Source organism: Sipha flava, unplaced genomic scaffold, assembly GCF_003268045.1.
Source record: "Sipha flava isolate LNK unplaced genomic scaffold, YSA_version1 236_pilon_pilon, whole genome shotgun sequence".
Lineage (NCBI taxonomy): Eukaryota > Metazoa > Arthropoda > Insecta > Hemiptera > Aphididae > Sipha > Sipha flava.
This window is the reverse complement of record NW_020272878.1, coordinates 400,498-421,325: the sequence shown is the minus strand read 5'-3', so window position 1 is coordinate 421,325 and position 20,828 is coordinate 400,498.

Here is a 20,828-nt window from a genome sequence, read left to right as displayed (position 1 = left end):
GAACGTACCCACAAGGAGGAGGATAAACGACGACCAGACCCACTCCAAAGTTATTCCGTACTTGCCAATAAATCGGAATTTTTTCTAATGTAAAATATATACTATAAACTTTAAAGGTAATTCAAAATAATAGATTTTTTTAAGTGTATGAAAATTATTTTTTATTATAAAAGGTTCTGATTTAAAGCGAAGTGAATGTGTCACTTTTTTTAAACTTCCGAAATAACATTTCATCCACGTGCCGTTTGCACGTAATATCATTAATCAAATGAGGATTAGCTGATCACAATTTTCAACGGATTCAACATTAACAACAGGCCAGAGATCAAACAATACATTTTTATTTTTACACTATTATTATTTATAAGTAATTTGGTTTTTTTTACAATATACTAAGTTTATCTAGATAAAATGTTTAAAATAAAACAATTATTTATCCAAAATTAATCTTAATAATCATGAAAAAAATATCGTGGCAAACATTTTTTTTTTTAATTTTCAGAAAAGATTGAATTATATTTTTAAAATTGCTTTACCTCTATTTTTGGAGTAAATTCAAGTCGATTTTTATTAAAAAAGATACAGTCTATACATATAAAAAACGTAAAAATTCAAATTCAAAAGAAAATTCATGGTCAGGTGATATCCAGGTACAAGTGAATGATACTAGTATTTTAAAATATAAATCCATGTACTCTTGTTATAATAATTCTGAGAGTAAAAGAGGTCAAAAGTGAAAGGGTGGATCAATTTAAATTTCTGAAGATGCTTTGAGCTAAAGTTTTAGATGATAAAGTTAGATTGAATATTTGATGTTATACATTTTTCAAAACATTAAAAAATTATGATATTTAATATTTTTTTTTATTCTATTAAAATTACTTCATATATATATAGAAAGGCTAAGCAAAAGTTTTGAGCTGCCATAATATATATTTATAGAATAATAACTAAATAATTAATCAAAGTTCTTTGAAACAACCGATTTCGTCAACATTTAATTTTCGGACGTTTATAAAACTTTTTAGTACATTTTTTATTAGCTTCACAGAAAATCTTATGAAAATTTCCAACAAATTTTGAAGACTTGAGGATTGTAATTGAAAATGTTTTGAATTTTTAACTACAAAATATTGGAAATTTTGATTTTTGTCGATTTTTATGAAAATATAATACTATAATGCTAATTATTTTTTAATTGACCAACGAGAGAACTTAAACTTGTATATTCAATTTTTATAACTTTATGAGAATTAAAAATAATTTCATTGACATTTTATAAAAAAAAAAAAAGCTAATAAAATATTACAAAAAAAGTTAAAATTTAAAAAAAAAGATTATATCATCCTTATAAAACGGTAATATGCACATTTAGTGGTACTTTTTAGCTTATTCTCTTATCTATATTTTAAGTTGTCACGATTAAATAAAATCGTTTTTATCGAAAACCGGAGTGTTGTAAATGTTATCTATTTTTTTTTTTTTTTGTCAATTGTTCTGCAAACTATTAAAAATTTCATAAAATAACCCTGATTTCTCAAAAATATTAATTAGACAACATTTTTTAACAAAAACCTGCGGTAGAAATATTTACACTAGCACCGCAGCGGTATCTTCCGTTCATTTGTAAAGAATCTCGTAGCTTCGACCAAACATTCCACTCCTTTAAATATCACGCAACGCTAAAACTACACGACTATTTCCTAAGAAAAATAAAGGATTTAGGTGTTTCTGACGACGATCGATGATCAATAAAGTAATTTTCTCAATCTCTGGAGGTGATCACCGCTTACGCCGTAAAGAGATGTGCTTTCAACACGGTCATGCTGTTGACGTCGCACAGTTGGAGGTACTTTTACCGCGACAAAAATAAAATTTGAACTATCAAAATTTTGATAAAAATGCAATACAAAATTCTTTATTATAAGTTGTCAATCTTGTATTGAATGCTTATTTTATCTTTATTACGTTTTATCAATAGCATTAGAAGTTCAATAAGCGCAATATTTTCATTTCACAGCGACTTTCTTGACAGTACGCACGTCCACAATAAATATTTGTTATAAGTATTATAGAAAGTTATATTATTTAGTTCTTTTTGATACTTACTTTGTACTATGGAAACTTCTAAACGAGGTATGTAATAATTATCAATAGTTAAATTAAATCTCCAATCAACAATAAATTGTTAAAACTTTAATAATAAAATTATAAAAATATATCATAATTTAAGAATTATAGTGATCTGAAAGAAAAAAGCACATAATAGAGCCGTGATTTTTATTAAAATATTTTATTAAACATACTATTTAGTAAATTATAAAATATGGTCTACCCAAAAATGCCCATTTAATTTCTATGATTTTTTTTTTTTGTAGATAATATTACATACCGTGATTTATTCGATGCCCTCAGAAATTTCCAACGACAATTATATCCGTGCTCTGTGGATACCCATTTATTTTTATATAATTATATTGCCAAAAAAAATAAATCATTCTATTGATGAAAATAGAAAATGAATTGAAATGTAAAATTTCAAGATTTGTAACTACGTTAAATCGCAAGTGGTCAGCCGTAAATCGTGCTGCAACTACATTTATTTCTAAAAACGAGGAGTGGTTAGATACCAAATTTATTTTGTCACAATATGAAAATAAAACAGTTGATAAACGCGTTCGTCCATCAAAATTATTTTATGGTGTATCTGAAAGATCTAAAATACGAAAAGTAAAATCGTTAGTGGACACAACATCGCCAGAAAGATTATTACGGTCGACGAGATTATCACTTTTTAAAAAAGGTAAACATGCAGCAGCTGATTTATTAAAACAGTCAACAGAATATTCTCCCAGTCCTCCTGTAAATATTAGGAAATCTTTTCGTGAAACGTTGAAAGAGAAAAATATAACATCATATACTGTAGATGAAGCTCTAGTTCATATGGAAAATTGTCGCATGACAAAAAACGTTTATCGTCAAACTCGATTAGGTTTAAAAGAATATGGAGTCAATGTGTATCCTTCATATGACCACATAAGAAAAGCAAAGAAACTATGTTATCCTAAAGGTTTAAAAATATATTAATATGGTGCATTTATTCCTCTCAAAAATGTAATGGATCACACAGTTAGAAGAATTTTTCAAACTTTTGATTTAACTGAAAATATTCATTTTTCGAAAAATATGTTAAAGCTGGATATATTTTTAAATAGGGGTGTAATGGCAGTTCGAGTCAAACTGAATACTACCAAGGATTTATCCAAAATACTCACTTGATAAAAAATAATCAAAATTTAAATAGTGATCATGATGAAGACTTAGAAGAATTTGATGAACAAAAAAATAGAATATACTAATGCAAATATATTTTTATTTTCTTTGGTTCCTTTGCGGTTGACTTTACAGCGTTTGATTCTACTAATGATTACTTTGAAAAAATCAAATACCATCTTCGACACTTTACTGTAGATCAATTAAATTATTATACAAAAAAGAAACAAAAATAATACTCGTGAAGAAGTGAAGGCAATTGAAGAAGAAATAAAATCATTAATCCCAATTGAAATTGTGATAAATAATATTTCTGTACCTATCAATTGTACATTGGTTATGACTATGGTAGACAGTAAAGTGATAAATAGTTTAACTGATACTTCCAGTCAAATATGTATTATTTGTAACTGTGGACCAAAAAATATGAGCGATTTGGAAAATTTACAGAAATTCACAATTAGAGAGGATAATCTAAGATATGAACTTTCAACGTTGTACGCGTGGATTAATTTTTTGAGATGTATTTTAAATATTTTGTACAAATTAAATATTCACCAGTCAACTTCTCGTATGACAAATGAACAAAAAGACAAATTAATACAGCAAAAGAAAAATATTCAACATGCATTTTAGAATGAAATGGGATTAAACATTGATCAAATAGTGCAAGGTCAAGATACTTCTAATACAGGGAATGTGGCAAGAATATTTTTAAAAATGCAGAAAAATCGTCAAAAATAATGAGGGTAAATTTAAATTTAATTATGAAACTAAGAAATATATTAATTGCAATGTTAAATGGATATGAAATCAATCTAGAAACATTTGATTAGTATTCAAAAGAAACATCTGAATTATACATTAAATTATACAATTGGTATCGCATGCCTCCTAGTATGCATAACATTTTGATGCATGGGTACATAATCATACAATATGCACTTTTTCCAATAGTACAGCTATCGGAAGAAGCGCAAGAATCAAGTAATAAAAATTATTCAAATTTTAGGGAAAATAATACTCGCAAAATGTCAAGAATAAGTACAAATACCGATTTAATACATGCGTTATCAATGAGTTCAGATCCAATGATTCGTTCTAAGAAAAAAATTCTAAAACCACCTACTACAGAATTAACTACAGAAATTAAAACATTTATTAATTATAAATTATGAAGAAACAGAAGAAATTCTCAAATATCTACAGAAAAAAGTAAGTCTGATTCAGAATAGTTTTATTATAAAAATGAAGATTAAATAATTAAATACTTCACTATAGTTTTATTATAAAATATAACATATCATTTACGATTTATACTTTTGGGTATCAACCTTAAATGTTAACTCTTTTTAATAATTACTTAAACTTGATTATATTAGTATATAGGTCATTTTTTTCAATCTTGATCTTATTTTATAGTTGTAAAAATGTTTTCTCCAAAATTGTTAAAAAACTAACTTTAATTATTTATATAATATTGTAGTCAATAATTATGGTTTAATATGTTTTTGATAGAATATTAATATCTATAATTTGTTAATTAATCAATTAAAGAATATTTAAGAAAAAAAATGTTTGTCACATTAAAATACTATCAAATTTATTATTGTCGCGGTAAAAGTATGTTTCCTCCTACTGTGCGTCGGTCGCTTGCGGTTCATTTGAGCATGCACGTATTGCAATGTCATCGCCGTTGACATCAACCCGGCTAAAATAAAAACCACCAGTTGAAACGGCAAGCGAATAGATTTTCGAGTCGACGACAGTTTTGAAATATTGTCCGAAGTCAAGGTAAATGCGGTGTGGGATCAAAATCGCTGGTTCAATGTTGACTATATCTGTAGCCACCAAAAGGGAAGATTGGTCGACGTCATTAGAATGTTACGCTAAATCGCCTCCCACGCTGTACTCTACGTGCCCAAGACTATCTGTATGATTCAGTGTCTGGAAGTGCCGAGGACCGAGGAATTCAGCAGGTTGGAATTCGAATATATTGACGGGTGGAAGAATTCCGCCACCATTGTATTGTACTTCAAAGTCGAAAGAGAGTGATCAACTACTTGAACCGATAATTATGTCTGAAATTAAATTAGACTAGAAATCACTACCACCCAAAATTGGTATAATTGCATATCTCCGTGGTCATGATTCAGATCATGGCTTCTAAAGTGTTTTGTTTTATCGCAAATATCTGGGATCCTGAGTTTATTTTTACCGACATTAATCAGTTATTGTTAAATGTATTACAATTATTATTTTTACTGTATAGACTTTTAAATTCTAAGTGAAATAAAAAATTTATTTTTATTTTTCATTTACATTCTATACTACACTGAATATTTTAGTTAAGATGAGTGAAATGAGAAATGCTATTGATATTATTAAATATTTTTTTTCAATAAAACGGCCAGAACGTATACCATACACTCATCGTATTATATCGCTATAGTAGATCGTTTTAAGACATAAATATGCCGTGGCTTTTAAAAGTTTATAATTAACGAACGAGTCTTGTTAAGGATCGGTTAGTATAGACGTATTCGATGGCGCCCAACTTTATAAAACGAATGCAGTCCACCAGATTTCGAAACGCGGTGACCACATGGATTAATATTCACGACTCGGCAGCTTCGACCCACCTCGTATTAAATTGTCTCATACCTCCCCCCCCATCCCATTAAATGATTGTATCATTTATTGAATATTATTCATATCGGTAAAATATTTGAATGACCGCAGAGAAGACTTCGTATAACTACATTATATAAATACTCAAGGTAACAGAATTCATCCCGATAATTGATAAAATAATAAAATGAAAAGAAAAAAAAAGTATAAAATTAAAAATTAGTTTAAGGTTAGTACTCGTTAATGAATATATAAATAATTTTAAATTAGTTGAAATGTTAATATAATTGTCAAAACTGACTGCAACAATACCATATACGAAGATTCACGACGAAAAAATAGAAAAAAATAAAATGTCTGGTCTCAAAAGATGGGCTCCGACGGCGTCACTGTGCGTGAGATTTATTTAAGGGTTAAACTGCTGTGATGCAGTCGGCCTAGGGTGACGGACCGGAGTAACGGAACCCATTCGAGCTGCCCACAATTATTGTCCCGCATCGAACGGGATATCAATTTTACAAATGCGGGACTGAACCAATTACAAATCAATTTTTCATCAAGCGATGTTTATCCGTACTCCCCCATACGCCACAATTTTCGACGTGGCTTTGTCCAACGTTTATGCGTATGGTTTTTGACGACAAACGTCACCACAAAAAAACGTCCGTAGCCTATACTGCCTCACCACGGCATTCGAATTGTAGCGCGTACGAATCCTCCCGATACATTCATGCGTGAAGGGTGGACAAATGTATTTCGAGAGCAAAGAAAAATGAACGGACCGTCAACAACAACGAAATTATGAATCCAAATTATGTGGTTGGGCTCAGTGTTGATATCTATACTTAAATATTATACAATAACTTTCTACTTATACGAGTGTTGGAAATTATACAGTCACGTGTCTGCACTATTCTACGAATGGTTTTATCTCATACCTCGGGTATTGATACAACTACAATAAATTTAATATCACGGTGATGTGTAATGAATGTACCTAGTGTTAATGTCATCAGTCATATTGATTAATGATTAGCCAACTGGGACGAACGCAAGAAACAATTTTGGTAGGGGAAGGGGTTGAAAAATATATAATGTAAAATGTTGATGAATACTATAAATAACGGTTAAAACCACTTGTGTCGAAAAATGTAATAGGTTTACAAAGAGTTGCATAAATCTCATGTAAATAAATAAGGATTTAAATACCTACATAATTTTCGCTTAAATTGTCGGTTTAATTTTTTTTTTTTTTTATCAATTAATAAAATAGAAACGAAGTGAAGCTAATAATTTCTTCCAGTTGACACTTCCAACAGTGGCGATCAGGACCTGGCTCAAGGGGTAGGCGACATAGGCCAACACCCAGGGTGGAATTTAACATTTTTAAATTACCTATGGATAATTTTAAATAAATATATTACGTTTACTAGTACCTACTCATATCAAATTATGTGTAGTAAAAAATAAGACTCAAAAAACTGTTCTGTTTTATTTAAATTAGTAGTGGTTTACTTAACTACTAATGTATTAAATCTAATAAATTGTTTACTTTACATAAATAAATATGATGAACTCAGAATTAAGTATATTTTAGTATTGTTTATGTAAAAAATTATTCGATGTAGTATTTACATGTAAGGGGTGGCAAAACTTAAGTTTGCCTAGGTGTAAGTTAATGTTTGAGCCAGATCTGGTGACAATTGTATGAAATGTATAGTTAATGAATAATATTATCCATATGACTGAAAAAAATTGCATGCGACACATTGAATGTAAAATTCGATTCGACTTTATCTTATGTAATTTGTTTTAGATTAATCGCCAAATACGAATTCGTTACTCTCAATAATCGCACTGTATATGATATTCGTACCCGTTTGAAAATACTGAACACGTCATTAGCGAACGCAATAAAACACGTGATAATATCGTTTGTACAACCGATAGTTGTGGTACAGCGGCGGTGGTTCTGCAGGCGGGATATAGCGGATGCTGCATCGATCGGATGCCGCATGGACGTATAGGTGCAGCAATTTATGGCGGAAAATTTACCTATAGAGCAGACTACAGCGAATAATTAATTAAAACGCGTGTGACGTAATGTGTACACGTAACATAGTGGCCAGCAGGATTATTCAAAATCAAGATTGGTAAGGGGGTGAAAGTATATGTAATGAATTATAATCGGAACGAAATATTTTTACATGACATAGATGGGGAACTCAAAGTAACTACAGAGCCATTTTATAGAACTTTAAAATCTGGTAAGCCAGAATAAAAAATATAAGATGAACAAAAGGTCATTAAAATTGAAAATTAGAAATGATTGCTAAAATATAATAATAATATAATATAATAAAGTATTATCTATATATATATAAAAAAAATCTCGTGTCACAGTGTTTGTGACCATACTCCTTATTAACGGCTTAACCGATTTCAATGAAATTTTGTATATAGATTTGGCAGGTCTACGAATAGGTTCTTATCTATTTTTAAACTCCGAAGTACTATTGTTTAACACACCGTAGTTAAATTTAATAATTTTTGACCCGGTTAATAACTGCGTATTTGCAAATAAATTATTAAATGATACTACAGTGAGTTCCGATAAATGTGATAACTTTGGTGCAGGTCATTTTGATTCTATTAACCGGTTGATTCTAAAAAGCATTACAACAATTTTTTTTTATAATTCAATCTTTTAATACAATTATTTATTTATAATTAAATATTTAATAATTTCTAATACATATATACATAACTATAATTTTTTAATAAAATTATTGATTTTTACATTTGTTTTTATTTAATGATTCTACATTTATGCTTGAAATAAAATAAAATAATATTAATATATAAAAATAAAATTAAATAAATGCATTTAAAATAAATTAAAAAAGCCACCTATTTTTGATTGAACTTGACAATCTACCAATTTAGTATTCTTATTAGCCTGAAATTAAATTAAATTAAATTAAAAATCATATTCATGTTTTTTATTTATTTGTTTACAATATACATAATATTGTTTCTGTTTTTCCAACGAGTCAACCACCCGATCGTTGGACTAAAATTGTCTACACCTAATTGCAAAGCTAAATTTATAGATTTTTCTTGTAAAATAGAATTACTGACCGGTACATTTAAATTTCTAGCTTGCTGAAACCATCGTAATAAAGATTCTTCTACATCAACATTTTGTCCATTTCGTTTTCGAGAAAGAGGCAAATTTTGTTCTTCGTGTTCAACAATTTCCTTACGATTTTTTAAAATTTTGTTTAACGTTGGTTGAGGAATTTTCAGAGCTAATGCGGCTTCTCTTTGAGAACATTTACCCAATTTATCAAAACAAACGAGTATATCTTTTTTTTCTTTTATAGTTAAATCATTTCGTTTGGTCGACACTTCAAAAAATACGTCTGATCATGAACAATAAACCGAATAAACTAAATGGCACAAGTACACGACGCAGCGACGTACAAAGATAATTGATAAGATCAATTGATTGACATAATGTACAACGATATACAATAATACTGATAAATTCAAAAATAAAATGGTTTTTATAAATTAATCAGTTTGAGATACCATAAAAACGATAAGATTGTTCATAAAAGTGATTCAATTATCCGGTACTTAGTGATTCTAATAAAAGGTCAATTTAACATTAGTAGCATACAATTTGGTTTGGGATTTTCATTTTTGATTCTAATAAACGGTTGATTCTATAAACCAGTGATCACATTAAGCGGAACTCACTGTATTAAAAAACTATGAAACAACAATTAAAAACTATTTAAAAGCTATTAATTAAATTTAAATTAATTAATTAAAAACTATTTAAAATCTATTAATTTTATTTTTGGTATTAAATGACGGGTATTGCATAAATATTAAACAGCAAGATTCCACAACAGGTGCCAAAACAATCAAGAATGTTAGTTCGAAGGATTATTATGCATATCGGTTGATGATTAGATGCGATCAGGAAAATGTTGTTTTATGATGTCGTGAGCTTTGTCAACAATTCATGGTCGACATGTATGTAAAGATAGAGAGAGAACGATTACGATACTTGCGATTCAATCAAAAAAAGCTGCATGCAGAAGATTCTTAAAACAATTGTTAGATATCGGTGATGGGAAAGTTACTACAGATGAAACAGGATGCATACAATTACCGACCGATTTCTACACAATCATTGATTCGAAAGATGTTCTCATTGACCAGATATTTCCCAATTAACACAGACAATATACAAATCATGAGTGGCTGTAATTTTAGCAGCAAAAAATGTAGACGTCAACGAATTGAATTTCAAGATACAACATTTGTTACCAGGAGACTTAGTGTTTTACAAATCTATTGATACCGTTTGCGATGCTACTGGAACTAAAAATTATCCAATAGTTTTTAAACTCATTTGATTTACCAGGTATGCCACCACACAACTAAAGGTTGGATCTCCGGTTATTTTGCTTCGTAATTTGAATCCACCACGATACTGCAATGGCACGCGATTAGTCGTTAAAAAATGAATGAAAAATGTTATCGAAACCATCATTTTAAATGGCGAATTCCGATGTGAAAATATATTATTACCACAAATCCTTTTTATACCTACAAATGCGCCAATACAATTTAAACGCCTTCAATTTCCAATTAGATTGGCATTTGTAATGACTATCAATAAGTCTAAAGGCCAAACGACGTCTATCTGTGGCTTAGATTTGAGCACATCATGTTTTTCACACGGACAATTATACGAGGCGTGCTCTCGAGTGGGCAAATCATCCAATTTGTTTGTGTTCGCGAAAGATAGGATAACAAAAAATATTGTACACTCTGTTGCAATAAGGGATTAATATTGTTTTTTACTAATATTGTCATAATTAGCGATATATATAATTTTATAAGATCAATTTTAATAAATTATTAAAAAAATAAATGTTTAATTTTTTTTTTCTTTTTTATATTTTGTCGCCGTTTACAGCACTCCATACTTCTTCCACTTATATACCACATCCTTACACACCTATAATACATTAGTTATTTTTTTCTGACAAAATATTCTCTAGAAATAATTTTTATGATAAAACAACGTTTTCGAGTCAGCTAGTTATTTTATATAATTTAATTTTACGACTGAACCAATGAAATAAAATAAGAATTTAATACCTGTATCTATGTTAGCTATACCGATATGGATATAAATATATATTAAATTTCGACATTTAATAATTTAGCTGAAGTTCAACACTAGATAGGTATATATTATCTAAATGTTATGATCAACGAAAAAAAATGAAATACCGATAAACACTAAGATTTTATGAAGTAATTTGAAAATGTAGCAGGTCAGTTAGAAAAGTGCGCGGATCACTAATTGGCCAATTTCCCAACCTTCTAATATGTCAATAGTTTATTATTATTTTCTTTTTAAAGATTTTTAAAAACGAACACTCACATAGCTTTGATGAAATATATAAATACAATGTTTGTATTTTTTTGCATTAATAATGCGTGCGTATAATTTAATTGAACGGCATATTATTATATACTATTTCAACACTAGAGTGAATCTTAATCCAAGTTTAAGATCAAAATGTGGTTCCTGAAGACAATTTTGTTTAAATTTTAATTATTTTTATAATTTATAATAAAATATAGAGTTATGCCTGTAAATAATATAATTGATTATTATAAATTCGTAATTAATTATAAAATTAATTATAAAAAACTGGCTAAATTAATATTCATTCGAAAAGTTTAAAATACATTTATTATGAGCATACAATTTTTTTTTTTCATTACACAATGTAAGCATGTGAACATTTTTTTGGATTATTTGATTTTTTGATACATATATATTAAGTTAGTTTTTATATTGTATTTCTAAAGTGCATTACGTACCTAACATACTATGATCTAAAACCACTATAAATCAATACAAATAAAAATTAATATGGTTATAATATTTTACATAACAAATAATTTGTCAAATATTGAAAAAAAAATATTCCAGACAAAAATGTATCTCTTTCTCTCTTCTCATACATAGTGATATGCAATACTGTAATATTGATGTCTTTCAAAATACTGCCATAAATCACTCAAACCGTATCAGGTAATCACACTCAGTTGACAGTGAATATATGAGGAATATAATTAGAAATTGAAATACTCCGTAATATAAATAAAATGAAAAATCGATTGTCACGAACAATATTCGTTTTAAATTAATTATCAAGTATATTAGAAATGTTTTTATATGCATAAACATTATGAATTTAATAAATATACTATGAGTATAATTTAAGAAATCGATTTACGAACTTTTGAAAATCATGTAATCAACAAACAATGAACACCAATGTGTACATAATATAGATATTATTGATCATTATGTCATTGTAAAATATTACTGGTGACTCTCGTCCATTTTCACGTGTACAACCCATGGGTTTAAAACAAAAAACGATTTTCTCGATGACTCCGTATCAGTACAGGAACGTCCCGAAGTATATTTGTGTTTGAGTGTTCCGAACGATATAAAAAAGGATCGCGTACAAATTGCATGTTTACAATGCTTTTGATAAAATAAACAGCTATCATACACCGACATCGAGAATTTACGAAAAAAAAAACATAAAACATCTACACGCGATACACCATTTTCCACAATGGTCCCCTCGCGAAGAGATTTCATTGTTGGTTGTTTTTCTTTTCAAAACGGACATCAGGTAATCTATTACCTACCGCTGTGCTTAAGAATCCGTTGTTCCCATATGGATTCAAAATAAAAAAACATAATTGTGTAACTACGTACATAACAATGCATAGTGTAATGTACAATACAAAACAGTTTTCATTAGTTTAAGTACAGCAATAACAATAGTATCACGCTCTATACATTTGTTCAACCGGGGGTGGGGGTGGGAATGAATGTGATTTTATCGATTACAAGTGTTGCTGTAAAAGATTCATGTCCACGATGCGACAATTTAATGTTCGAAAAGTGTTCCACGTCGAGGTAAGCGATAACGGAAAGCACTGAAACGACGAACATGACCGAAGTGTTTGTCTGGGCGAATGTAAGTTCCAACACGATACCTAGCAGGTAAGAAAATACAAATATAAGTTGCTCCATGACGGAAAAAGAACCAATGTAAGGTCCTACACGATGAAAATCAGGTACGTCGAAAAAAAATTCGTATACATATTGTTTTAAACGAAGTGCAGTGACGAAGCTTGGGTTTTGGATTAGGGGAGACAAAATTTAAAATTATTTAATAATGTATAAATAAATAATATTTTTAGGAAGAGATTTGTTTGATGAACAAAAAAAATAAGTTTTAAGTTTCAATGAATAATTATTTATTGCTTTTTTATAATAATAATAATAATAATAATCTAATGTTCCCATTATTTGATTATTTTACGCGATCGAACAATAGTGGTAAAATTAATTTTTTCAAAGATCGACCTATAATCCTAAAAAGATCAATCGCGACAGACAGATTGGCAACCACTGCTATACTTGAAGTCTTTAAGTTCCAATCGTCGTCCTCTGACACAAGTTATTGCTTTTTAAATTCTATAAAATGAGTAATTGCAGCTGCTCTAGAGTGATAATTCCACCTCGTTTCCTCGTTAGGAAGTTTAAACCATTTTCTCTCAAAAGTTGTCTTCTTTTGGGTGATCTACTAAAAAATGTATAAGATCACCTAAGAACATTCTAACAGGTTTTATCGTTTTAGATCCAAATAGAAATACTATGTTAAGTTGATGAGCATAACAGTGTATACAATTTGGATATGTCTTTTTAATTTTTCTACCGTATTACATTGGTAGGAGATAACGTTTGTAATTGTTTACCTGCTTCTATTGTTTAGGAACTGACCATTCCATGTTCGTCTGACGTACGCATATTAAACACGATATTCTGTTTCCACACTACAAGGCATGTGAAATATTTAATGTGACGCGTTTAAAAACCGTGCGGTCAACACGCGTACTGAGGCCTAAATCAACTATCGTTCAAACATAATATTTATCGTTCGTTATTAGTTTTTCTTCTCCGTCAACCGTATCGCTATGGATAAATCCAGAATGCGATCGTAATTTGCGGTATTCTACGTTCACGAGTCTCACACGTACACGAACCGCGAAATCTTTTCGAAAAACACAACTGGAACTGCCAACAATACTCAGCGGTATAATACATTAGCTGATTGTCACCCGTCACCGCTACACGTAGTGCTTGTAGTGCGTAAAAATATGATCAATAATTCCACAATGTTCACGAACGTGGTGGGTTACCAAATTAAAAAACAAAAAAAAAATTGTCTAAAGCAAGTTGATTTTGAGTTATTGTTGAACGTCCGTTTAACAGTGTTTTAATAATTAAGTTTTGAAAACGATCACCGGCAATGCGTGTCTGTGAATTCATAACGATACTAAAATCAGTTTCGTGCTCCGGTCGAGGTAAGATTACCATTCAGCGTACGGTGCTGCATAATAAAATTATTTATATTTGATACGTTGCAATACAGTTTCAAGATTTTGATTTTACTACAGCGAACAAAAATCGATCGATCAAACAAAAACTATCGATTTGGGTTAACCCTGTCAGCTCTCGCTTCGTACGGAACGGTATAACGGTCAGTCTCTAATACTGTAAGGCGTGGATGATTTTTATTAGGTATTAAAAAATAAAATAAAAATAAAATATATATATATTGAACAAATGGCGTCGTAGTAAGAGTTATTTTTATTCGTCACGCCATTACAATAAGATTTATACGAGCGTGCAATTCTACTCATTGGGTCAACACGACGATTTGTCGATAACCGATTCGCCAGAGTTTTTCAAAGTCCGCACGACGACAATAATTCAGCTTTCACACAAAAACGGTAGAAACTATTAAATGTAAATCTTCGAGGTTTTTTTGAGAGTACGTAATGCATCTCTGAACAATCAATACACTTCTGCATACTGATAGCATTCAAAGATACACACCCCAAGTAGTGTTATGGAAAAAAATATTTTTAACATTTTGGGTTTCAAAACTGTTTTTGATCGTTGTAGAAGAATACCTATCAACAGGAAAAAGAAGATTATTATAATAGAAATTATTTATTTTAACCACTTTATCTAATTAACTATTATACTACTATATTTTCATATACCTAACATAATAATAATAACAGGATTTATTATACATTTTTTCTTTTTTTTCATTATTACTATAATTATATATTGATATCTTATATTATTATCACTCTATAATATTGCATAACATTTTAAAGGCTGAAATATTATAACTAAAGGTGAAAATTTCAACAAAAATATTAATCTAATTATGAGAGTACAAATTTGCATATCCGGTAAAAATATTTTTAAAAATCTTACCTTTTATTCAAATATATAAGAACACATAATTGAAATACATTAATGAATTTGATAAAAACTGTAATTTTGATTAATTATAGTGGTCCGCAAATATAATTTAGTTCATAATATTGTTTAAGGAAGCTTATGAACGGATTCTTTAACAAAATCCTCCAACTACCCATAGTTACTGAACTTCCCAAAAATAAATCGCCATAATAAAATATATCAATATTATTTCATATATAATCGAACGATCTAAATTTTCTCATCAACAATATGTTCTCTGTTTATCTCACAGGAAATTTCAAACGTTTTCTCAAACTTAACTGGGTAGGGACTTATTCAAACCACAAATAAAGAATAATATTAATTTTATTAAATATTAAAAAAAACATATTAGGGAATGTGAACAATTACATTCCCATCCTAGATGCTGTTTGTAACTTGATTCCTCCACAAGATATTCATATGAAATATATAAAACTTGTACATAAATATTCTTAATTTTTTTACATAACAGTTTAAATATTTTTCCAATATTGTTCAAAAAAAATTTTATAAAGCCTCCATTAAAAAAAAAAAAAAAAACTAAATATTAAAATCAAATTATGATTTATTTTTATTAGTTTTACTAAATAATACTATTGTTGCTACGTGAGGGGTTTCACTATATTATGTGCATTAGAGTTAAATAATTATTTATGTTTTGGTGCATATTAATTGCTTAATGCCTCTTATCGTTTTGGTTCGGTTCGATCGCACTTTCTGTTGTACCAATGGACCATTTAAATTCACGTAATCCGTTGCATCCCATAATCAATTGTTTCCGCAGTGTACAAGTCAACTGCAGTTATCTCGTGAATTAATTGCACATAATTCCTATTAACACCAGGGGCGGCTCGTCAAAGGAGACTTACAGACTGCGTCTACTTTAAAGAAAAACATTTAGATACTTGTAAAAAATAAAAATATGTAGAAATATTTTTATTTGAATTGAAAATGTATTACATCGTTATCTTTGTTTATTATTATAAATTGAAGGTCACAAAATCTAATACTTATTATTATATCGATGGAAATACTATTGTAGTCATTTTGACAAAGCTAGTCGCCGATTCAGTGAATCTAACGCCCGTCAGATTCAACTGTAACATGTTACATGCATGTAATATTTCGACTTGTTGGATGGAGAGGGCCGGAGAGAATAAGCCGAATTTTATAGACACTTTAGAAACTGGGTTCACGAAAATAATTTCCGTGCCACCACGCCGTTATTAGTCGCCGTCATCAGCGTTTATCAACGAGTTCTCAGATAAATAAGATTGCAGAATTTAATAAGTTTTTAAAAAAAATTTACTTTTATATTGAGTTAAAAATATTAAATAAATATTAAATTAGGTATGAAGTATAATTAATTTTCTACTAAAAAGGTTTTTCTTGTTTATTATATGGAGTTTATGTTAAATGATTACGAGTAAGTCTACCCAGAGTATTTACTACGAGTCGCTAGTAATTGACACTCGATACATTATATCGCGTGTAATAAATTATTTAAAAGTGAGGGAGGCATACCCCTAAGCGGTATTATTTTAAGCAAATTATACAAGTACAATAGTAAATATCGATTTTAAAAGAGAAAAATGTTCACTTATATTTAAACTCGAAAAACAACCGAATTTTTTACTACCTTCGACCAATCTCATGTCTGACAAAAGATATTGAGCTTTGGCCAAGATTCACAAAACTAAATATTTAATTTTGATTACTTTGCGTAATTATTTTATGTAAAGATACTAAAAAAAATCAAAAGAATAATTAAATGCTTAAATAATTATAAGTTGTTAAGTGTCTTATAGTTGCTTGTATGTCTTCACGACGCAATAAAAAATTATTCGGATTTAATGAAAAATATTTCGACGAATAATATTCATACATTTATAAATGTATTTTATGTCATGCGTCGCTAATGAGTCATGTGATGAGATAGTAGTGATACTAGTGAAATGTCCTAATAAGCTAATGATTTATTAGAGAATAACTCAATAAATTATCGTTAAAGGTTCGCATATTTCATGCGAGTGAGCAGAGTTGGCTCTACAAATATTAGCACCCTGGGCGAAACTATATTTGTAACCCACTTCTCCCAATAATCAATTACAATTGTTTTTAGATTTATGAAAAACCTAATTTTAAAATGCTTTCACTGTACAGGCTATCAATTTCGTAGTATTACAACAGTATATTAACAACGATAATACAATAACTCGAATACGCAATATTTTCGTTTTGGTAATCGTTTAACGGAAATAATATGTTGGGATATCGATTACATCAATAGTAAATAAACTTTATCGTGCCTTTAAATCCAAATCAGAGTAGCAACGTACTCGTAGTTTTACATAGTGTTATAAAGTTAAGACAAATTAACGCTAATAAACGTACATTGTACACTGTACGCAACTGTCAAGTGTCAATTATAGAACCACATATACGGTATTTTCGAAAATAATAATTGCAATTAATCTTGTGGCTACAGCCGCTTTTTGATTTTAATAAAATATTTATAGCTAAATTATAAATAATTAGCGATCACGAACGACGACTGATAAATAATAATTTATCATCGATTGACTGTATTATGTACACCACAATAATCTATAAAAAGGAAAGAATATTATAATTCAACTTCTATATTTTTTAGTTTTAATTTTATATTATTGAGGTGTCCTCCTTTCAACAGACACCCATGTCACCAATCCCTAATACCGGCTCTGCCAGTGAGTCGCAGTTAAAAGAATTACAAATGTACAAATTGCGCAGAGCAAATTATTAGTATTAAAATTCGTCAAACAAGTCGTTATTAATATCTTTTGGAATCTTGTCTTTCGTACCCAACAAATTAGATTTGTCATGGCTTATAATAATATTTGGAGCTCGGAAAAACTTTTTTGTAAATTTATCAGAATAAAAAGGTTCGACATCTACTCAAATATTATAGTAAAAACCTCCATTGCTATCGGAGTCACTATAAAGCCTATCACGGTTCGTAAACGAAATTTTAAAACTAAAGGGTTTCGACAGTGAGGCAAAGTATAGTATACTGTAAATGCGTTAGTTGAAATGGTACCTCAGCTTATTTTCATGTAAAACATGCACAACAGGATTAATGTATTGTCAAAGCAAATATTCTATTGATGCACCCAAATTATGATCCGTGGACGACCGAAAATAGTTCGTAATAAATATTTTAAATTATATTGACTATATACAGGATGAAAAAATAACAATACACACTAAGATATGCAGTGGAAACAATTGTTTTGTGATGATGCGCGTAAATGGTTATGAAGTTAACAGTAATCAAACTGTTATAATACTACAAAATGGCAGTGGCGAGAAATAAATAGATAGATGATTATTGTAATGTTGTTATCAGTTTTTTATAATATTAGACTATTGAACAATAAGCGTTTTTTTTTGCGAGTATACATTTAGGTTATTTTAATATCCGAAAACCCGTATGGAAAATGTCTTGATGATATACATTTCTTGTCAGATTCGGAGTTCTAAAGCATTCTCTCGGGAAAACTAGATGGATTTTCTGGCCGGTTCGGAGCTCACGATAATGGTCGTCGTTCGGATACCAAGAACGGTGGGGGGAGTGTTGTTTACACCAGTCGATTGTCATTGATAAAGGACGACCCCCACTCGAGGTTCGAGACTCTTGACACCGGAGTTTGTGGACCGCGTTTGCCATCGTTTTAATCAATCTTAAATAATTACATGATGAAACATCTCTAATGATTGCTGACACTGTAGGACGATAAAATTATGTATTTTACTATGGGTGGGACGTGAAACTTCTTTTATACGTGACATTGAGATCGAAAATTTGACGAAAAATACAATATCAATCGTCTTATAGAAATACTTAATTTTATTATAATTATTTTATCATGAAATATAATAGCTATCGTGTTATAATGTACTACAATATTGTTACCTAAAATTTATTTGATTCAAACAGGTTTTTTTTTTTTTATTTGAATGTGCGTTTTGTACATGCAATTTGCTTTATACATATATATTTATGCTTATAACAATGGTTTGGGACCAAGTGACAGATAAAACAATACGAAATTGTTTTAAACATGGAGGTTTTGCAGAAGGTGTCGAGAAGGAGGAAGAAGAAGAATATGAAGAAGTAGACTTAGATTTTGAAAATTGGTTGAAAATCGATGAAAATATACCTACTACAACAGATTTTACTGAAGAAGATATTGTACATGCTTTATCACAAACAAATGAACCTGGAGAAATTGAAAATGAAGAAACAGATACTGAAAAACCTCCAAGTTCTTCGGAAATGAGAGAGGCTCTACGAGTATTACGAAGGGAAGTGCAACAACATTCATCAAATTTTGAATTACAATACAAATACGAACATTTTATCAATGATCTTTTAACGGTAAAAAAAAAACAGACATCGATAAAAAAATATTGTTCAAGTTAATGGTAGTACCTACATATATTTATTTACATTTTTTTTTTTAGATTTTAAATTACCAATTTATACCTACATATGTACTTTAATTAGAAATAAATAATAATAAATAAAATACATAATTATACGTTTTTTAATTTTTTCGTTTAGTGTTATCAATCAGATTATGTTATCAGTTATGTCCCGTACCAAAATGATTACATTAAGCGGTGACCACTGTATATTTTAATTTTAATTTTTAAATCCTTTCATCTGGCATTTTATTTTTTTTTGCATTGTACTCGCGAAATTACCTGTTATAAATAATGTAATATGCTCATAGCGTATTTTTCTGTAATAACTTTGGTACAAAAATACACCACTAACGAATTTTGATTGAGTTTTTGTTATTAAATAATATTTAATATTTACGAGTATACTATATTATAGTTCCCGAGTTGCGCACAATGATACGGCAAATTAAAATACGAATTATTTTTTACAATCATATTTTAATACAAGTTTGCAAATACGAAAAATACATTTATTTCAACATAACATCAATATTATGTCACACACACGTTCGGCTACTCGTTCCCCATCCTACTTCGCGATGTGTTAACTTCACAGTTCTAGTATTTTACGTATTAACGTTAACACATTTTGTTCATCTCGGCTAATTTGCTTCGTTGACCTAGATTTTATTTAAATATTAACATAAGGACAGATTTAGTTGACATTTGAATAATTCTTTTTGCTCATCTCCCAACGTCGGTGTTCTTGGTTTGAACAACAATATTATCGTTCAACATTATTCAAAAAATCATTATTTATAAATCATCATTTGTGAAATTATTCACAAATTAAAAAAAAAACAAAAGTTGATTAGCGTTGTTATAACGCGAACGGTACCAAATTTCAGGACGATTTACTTGCACGCACGTCTCTCAATCATTTTTACGGTAACTAGGAGATGGAAGAAAGATAGTGAGACGAAGACACGTCAAAGTTGCAAATACAGTTCGTTTTTATACAGTA